Genomic DNA, 7,378 nt, shown 5'->3' with positions numbered 1-7,378 from the left:
TGTGACTGTCACTGGTGCCCGTAGCATTCAGTTTCAGGAGTCGTGTGGATGCATCGCCACCATGCTGCTTCTGAGATTAGGGACCCCGAACAGGGGCGGGACAGCCTTCTGAATGCCTGGGGCTGCTGCCTTCTGGTACTAGTGCAGGGGTGAGGTAGAAGGGGATGGGTGGCTGAGCCTCTGAGTCCCCTGGTTAACCCTAGGCACTCTAACGGGGGTGAGGGGAAAAAGCCTTGTAAGACCCCCTCCTCCCTGCTTGTTTGCCCATCCTTCTGGCACCTTGCTCTTGGCCATTTGTCCCCCACCAACAACCTCTGGGGGTAGGCGTTCTCCAAGGGGAGGGTGAGCTGGGTCCGGTCATGGGTTAGCCCCAAGCGCAGGGAAAGGCCACTGTGACCGGGTGTGGTCCCAGGTTGGTGAGCAATCCTCCCCATGGGGGTCCAAGTGCAGGGCCTTGGGGAGGTCGTTCTCCCTGCCACCCTCGGTTTCCCCTTGTGCCCAAGCACAAGCATGGGGGGCCTTGTCCAGGGCTGGGCCACCCCAGCCGCAGGACCACCTCTCCTTCCTAAAGCAGGACCGCCCCTCCAGAAGAGCCCTATCATTTTCCGAGGACTGGGGGCACCCGACCCCCTGGACTCTCCAAGCCTGCAGCTCTGCCGCCTCCCTCGGGGTCACCCCCTCCCCAGACTCTAACCTGCGGCCCTGAGGCGGCACCGGAGCCCACACTCCACCCCCAACCCCTGCAAGGAGCAAGGGCGGCTCAGACGTGGGGGGAGGGGGGGGCGTGGCCTCGGGGTGGCCGGTGGGCAGGGCACACGAGTGGGCGGGGTTCAGGCTGCTGGGTGGACAATGGAGGCGGGGACCGGGGTGGACACAGAGGGGAGGGGAGCGGAGGATCGCCGGGTCCGCTGAGAGAAGGAGGTGACCTGACCCCAGGTGTCAGCCTGGGCAGGGAGAGTTTCCTTGTGGGCGTTCCCTGGGGTGCCTGTGGTCACCCACATGGAGATGCCTGGGGGACAGCCACCTATAAGGACAGTAAAGCCCAAATGGTGGTCCCCGAGACCCAGGCACCAGGTGGCCCCTGTCTCTGGGCCCCTCACTTTAGAGGCAAGAGCAGGAAGTCCCGAGGAGGCCAAGGTGACAGACCAATACAGGTGGGGCCTGGCCAGGAGCCCGGCCAACTTCTGGGAGCCTGGTCTGGAGGTGAGGAGAGAGGCTAGGTGGGGGCACGCCCACTGCCTTTCCTTTCTTCCATGGTTCCCGGGTCTGGGCTCTTGGGCTTTAGTGCTGAGGACAGTCCTGCTGGGGCTGCCTCCCAGAGGGGTCAGAAAGCACTAACAAATCCTAATGGGGGGGGGGCAGCAGCGTAAGGGGTTCCTCAGTGGATGATGGGTGCAGAGTGTGGGGGGGGGGGGGGCGTCCCGAGGCCCTGACTAACCCTGGTGGCCTGGATGAGGCAGTGGGGTCCTGGGCTGATGGGCCCCGAGGGCTTGGCAGCCAGGCACTCACAGCCTGACCTGGGTGCTGGTTGCAGGGTTTGGGCTGCAGGTGACCCAGAGGCTCTGGTCTTGGCCTCCCTCCAGGCCTGTCCCTGACCTCCATGTCCCCAGCCCCAGTGGCTGTCCTGCCCAGTGGCCACGTGCCTGCACCTCTGATACAGTGATGGAGATTCCAGCCACGCAGTGGCCCCAGGTTCACTGGATGTGGTATCCTGTGTTCTTTAGGGGATAATCAGTCCCAGGGATTCGGTGGCTAGGGAGGCTTGGTGTCCTCACGGCTCCTGCCATGTCTGCTGGCACCAGCAGGGGGCAGTGTGGCTCTAGGGAAGCCCTGGGAGGGGTGGCCGGGACAGTGGGCTGGACCTCCCGCTTCTGGCCCAGAGGTCACCCCGCTCTGTGCTCAGGGGCCAGGTGGGCGGGGTGATGTGTCTTCGCCCCTACCCTGGACACAGCTGCCCCTTCCCAGGGCGAAGGGACCCCAGCACGGACTCCTCAGCCTTCTTGCTGTCCCAGGAGGAACAAAGGGAATGCTGGCTTTGGGACCTGCACAGATTCCTGCCCACGTCCAGCCCAGACCCCTTGCCCACCACGGCCGGACCATGCGCAGCCTGCCCGAGGTTTGTTTGGCCCTGGTGCTGGCCCTACAGGCAGCCTGGACTCCTCCCCGCAAAGTGCTGGGGCAGCCCGGCCAGCACGGACTCCAGACGAACGGCCTCTGCCACGGGCACTGCTGTCAGGTGAGTCAGGCCGCCCCGCGAGAGCCCCGAGGTCAGCCCAGGAGTGCTCAAGAACCCGAGGTTAGGGGAACAGCCTGGCCATAGTGATGCGGGCACACACACAGGGCTAAGTGGGGGCCAAGCCAGAGAACAGAGGTCACCGGGCACAGATGGTCAGATTTTAGAGGAATCTGTGAGCTGTCCCCAGGCCAGTTTTGATGGAAAACTCACTCTAGTAAAAACTCTCACCCAGACAGGCCGGGGGGCCCATGTACCCCAAGGCCCTAGGGCAGGTGTGCGGGCCCCCCATCCTGCTCGTTCAGTCTCAGGGTGCTGAGGACCCAGGGGAGGGGACGATGTGGGCGGGAAGGTGTGGAAGGCAGGAAGGGGGAGGGCAGGACAGAGGCGTGTGGTGAGACGGTGTCGGGGGGCCAGGGCGGTGTGACACATCCCTCAGGGCAGGCGCACCAGGCCGGGCCTCCTTCACCAGTGTCTGTGCTCCCAGCGGGCCTGGCTGGCGGTCTGTGCCCGTGGGCCCTGGCAGTAACACCTGACTTTGGCACAAGGAGCAGGGCGCAGAGGGAGCAGGAGGCACACACCCACTCGGGGTCTCGTGGAGCCTCAGGATAAGCTCCCTTTCTTCGGAGTGGCCTCCGTGCTCTGTTTCGCGGCTGTCACCACATGGGTGGGTTTGCAGGGTCCTTGAGTCCTGCTGAGTCCCACACACCCAGGCACATGAGGCCACCTAGTGGCTGGTCCTTTCCAGGCTGGGGGGAGGGGAGGCCAGAGGGCCACCCGAGGGGCTGCAGGCTGCACACCTGTCCCTCACGTGCCTTACCCTTCTGTCCACGAGGCCCAGGGACACGGCCAGCAAAGCCGCGTGCACACTGGCACCTTCTCAGTCTGGGTGGGGGAGGGCTGGGGGGGGTGGAGAGCCATGCAGGGGTGGGGGCTTCAGACAGGGGTCTCTGAGCCCAGTCAGCACGGCCCCCTCCACCCCCGCCCCGCTCCACTCAGCTAGCGTTGCCTCCATTGTCTCTCATCAATATCAAGTGGACTGGTGACAAATTCACGAGCAGAGAATCCAAATAACTGTATAAATCACATTAACGATCATTCAGATGAAATCCGTGGCTGTAACAGGATCGGTGTGGTCTGGCAACGCTGCCCTTCATTCTGAGGCCACCGGTGGTGGCACTCTGCCTAGGGGCAGGGTCTTGGGGGGCCTCCAGGGACAGGGCCCACGAGACAGATGCAGGGCATTAGAGCCTTCCCATCCGACCTTCTCCTGCAGACAGACAGACTCGGGGCAGAAGGGTCAGGTCGGTGCAGAGCCGGTGTGTGGCACAGAAGGCCCCCACCCCCACCCCCACCCCATCCAGGACTGCAGGCTGCTGGGTGAGAGGCCGGGCCACACCACACAGTCCCCCGTGGATGGCCTCCTTGCCTCTTTGGGGAGAATCGGCACGCTTCAGCCATTCTCCTTGGTCCTGACCCTCCCGGCCCTCCCCCGGATGTCGGGGGCCTGTGTGCACCTGTACGGGAGCCTCCGACCCTCACCTGCTCTCACCCAGAAGTCTCTGGTGGACATCCAGGCTTGCCCAGCGCCCTCTGCCAGCTCATGCTTAGCATGTTCAGGCCTGAGCCCCACCTTGCCCTCTCTCCAGCCCCCCGGTTCCCCCTCCTGTACTCTCCATTCAGGCTGCTGAGCTGGAAACCCCAGAACGTTCCAGACTCTTCCTCCTGCACCTCCTATACTCGGCATCCCCGAGCTGGCACGCACCTCCCGTCAGTCAGCTGCTCTCTCAAGTCCTCTGACGTCTCCGGACCCTGCTCTGGTCCTGTCCCTGCCTCAGGCCCTCAGGGGCCGACCCGACCTGGGCACCTGGCTTACTCCCGGCACCTTCCTCGGTTAGAGAGAGTCCCCAGCTTCCATTTTGGGGCACCACTGCTGCCCCACTGCGGGGCTCTTGCCCTCCCCAGCCAAGGAGGCATGTGGCCAGCCAAGGCCCAGCACCTCGTCCCCCCCGGGTGAGGCTCCATGGGGCAGGCCCGTACCTGTACCCAGTGAATCCGAGGTTTAACAAGGAACCGCATCTGGCAGACAGGCCACGGCTCCAGGCGGGTACGGGAAGGGGCTTCCGCAGACGCAGGGTTGTGGCTTTGGGAGGTGCCTGCCTGAGTCTCCGATGACACTCGCACCTTTGGAGTGATGGTGTCTATGTGGGTGGATGGCCCGCCGGCGGTCTTCACCCGAGCACGGGGCCTGGCGGGGCCCACCCTGCCCTTGGCCTTGCCCTGGCGGGTGGTTTCATGCCTGCCTGGGACGCAGTCACGGTGGCCCAAGGTCTGTGTCTGTTGAGAAAAGCAAGATTCAGAACTCTCTAGAGAGCCTGCGGCACTAGCCCTCCAACAAGATGAAACCACACTCACGTGCCCAGAGACCGAGGCCTCTGCTGAGCTCCGGGCATGTCACCTGGGGTGCGGGGGGGCCGGCCTGGATGCCGTCCGCACAGAAGTGGGGTCAGCGGGGCGGGGCTGAGCGCCCCAGCGTACGTGGATGGCGGCAGAGGGGCGTCTGCGTGTGGACGGCGCTCAGGCAGCCGAGAGGACACGGGGACCGGAGCTGCTCATCTGAGCGAGGCCCCCCGTCTGCTGGCTGTTCCCGTCGTGGAGACGCACTGCCGCGTCCAGGTCAAAGACAGCCTCCATGGCATCGGAACAAAAAGGCTCACGAACTGGGAAGACGTGAACGTCAAAGGTGCCGGAGGCAGAGACACAGAGGGCTGGCTTGGGCCCGGGCAGCTCGTCTTTGAAGAGTGGCGACAAAACGGAGGCTCGGACGTGCGGAGGCCACGCAGGTTGACCACTCGGAGATGCTTGCCAAAACATCGGCGAGCGTTATTATGACAAGAAATCCGTTGAGCCAAGAAATTCAGAAAACATCACTAAATTTATCCAGTCGCTGTAAAAACAAGCCTATTAATTTTTGTTTTCAAAACAAAACAAGACTGAAACTCTAGAAGTGTATCAGGATGGGAGGGGCAGGGAGGAAGGTTACATCCTGGCCACAGGGCCCGCCTACTGCGTAACTACAAACTTGGAAAAAGAACTGTGAGTGTTATAGTACACATTTAAAAAAATTCAAGGGTACTCAACAGAAATTTAATTTATATTTATTATTTTTTTAATTAAAAAATTTTTAATGTTTATTTATTTTTGAGACAGACAGAAATAGAGGACGAGCAGGGGAGGGGCAGAGAGAGAGGGAGACACAGAATCCGAAGCGGGCTCCAGGCTCCGAGCTGTCAGCCCAGAGCCCGACGCAGGGCTTGAACCCACGAATAGCGAGATCATGACCTGAGCCGAAGTCAGATGCTTAACCAACTGGGCCACCCAGGAGCCCTTACCATTATTATTTTTCAGTCATTTCCATGCCCAGCATAGGGCTCAAACTCACGACCCTGAGATCAAGAGTTGCATGCTCTACCCACCGAGCCAGCCAGGTGCCCCAGAAATTTAATTTATAATTTCCAAATGCACAAAGAGAACAAAGTAGAGGTTGCAGGATGAGGGGCGTCTGGGGGCTCAGTCGGTTCAGTGTTTGACTCGGTTCAGGTCATGATCTTGCGGTCTGTGGGTTCGAGCCCCGCGTCGGGCCCTGGGCTGACAGCTCGGAGCCTGGAGCCCGCTTCGGATTCTGTGTCTCCCTCTCTCTCTGCCCCTCCCCTGCTTGGGCTCTCTTTCTCAAAAATAAATAAACATTAAAAAAAAAAAAAACAAAAAATGCTTGAGGGATGAAGTCTATTTAAATACATCAAATCGTCACAATAAATGGCCTACATTCAGTAACTAAAAGACAAGCCATCCCCTGGAGTCAGACACGTGGGCTCTCTGCTCACGGCAGACACACTGAAACCAAACGGAGCCCATGAAGAAATGGCTCGGTGTTAGACGGTCTGTCTGTGCCCCCAACAGGGGAAGAGCAAGATTTCTCACAAAAATAAAACTCACGGAAAAAACACGAATAAGTATAGAAATGCTAACTAACAATTCAGCAAAAATACATAATAATCAAGAATAAAAGGACCAAAGAACCTAGCGCTGAGACATAGGAAGGACAGACAAAGCAGCCTGCCGTGTGCAGATTTGAACAGGCCACGTCCCGGAGGGGAGGCTGACCCTGAGGTGACCACACTGTCACGTGTCCAGTCACTTGGCTCTGGAGCAAAGCTGACCACGTAGGGGGCACAAAAGGTGCCTGGGTTTCTAAGACCCGGGACCACAGGCCTGTGCGCTCAGGATGGCGGGAGAGCAGGAGGAGCTGGGCGGGCTGACAGGTGCTCCCAGGTAACTCACGGATTAAGAGATTAAGTCAAAGTAGAAATGATGACGGTTGGAACCAGAAGTGCCCCATAGCCAAGCACGAGGACGCTTCAGTGGTGCCTCAGCACCGGGCTGTATTCACAAGAACGAGCCTGATGGGCCAGGCAGGGGACGGCCCAGCCGAGGCCACCGGGGGAAGGTCAGGCGGCCTTCGGGAGGCCGGGCTGCGGTGTAGGGTCCAGCACATTCCGAGTCCCGCAAGGGCGTCCTGGCTCACGGCCGTGTCTTCCGGCCGCGTCCCCACGAGGCGAGAGCGGCCAGGGCGCTCGAATCCCACGTCGTGACCTCACCGCCTCCCACAGCCCCACCTCCTGACACCATCACCCAGGCCGGTCACTTTCAGCGTATGGATTTGGGAGGGGGCACAAACGTTTAACTGTGCAGCATCTGCCAGATCGGTTTACCCCCAACATAAAAAAAAAAAAAAAAAAAAAAAAAGGGCAACTTCGGTTTTTAAAGCTTCTTGGACTTTGGAGTTGTAGATCAGAAACCACAGGGCCAGCTCAACAGTCGCATTAAACACAGTACAGCTCAGGCCCCCTGACCCCATCCGCACACTGTGACCCCGCAGGGTTTCTTCCAGGGGCACGACTGTGCTTCGGTGCACAATACCATCAGCAGGGTCCAGAGTAACAAAGACGGGGGCGCCTGGGGGGCTCAGCCGGTTAAGTGTCCGACTCTTGGTTTCAGACCAGGTCACGATCTTATGGTTCGTGGTTTCTAGCCCCTCATCGGGCTCTGCACTGACCGTGAGGAGCCTGCTTGGGATTCTCTCTC

This window comes from Panthera leo, chromosome E2 (genome assembly GCF_018350215.1).
Source record: "Panthera leo isolate Ple1 chromosome E2, P.leo_Ple1_pat1.1, whole genome shotgun sequence".
NCBI lineage: Eukaryota > Metazoa > Chordata > Mammalia > Carnivora > Felidae > Panthera > Panthera leo.
The sequence above is the reverse complement of the archived record's forward strand: the minus strand, read 5'-3'. Positions refer to the sequence as shown.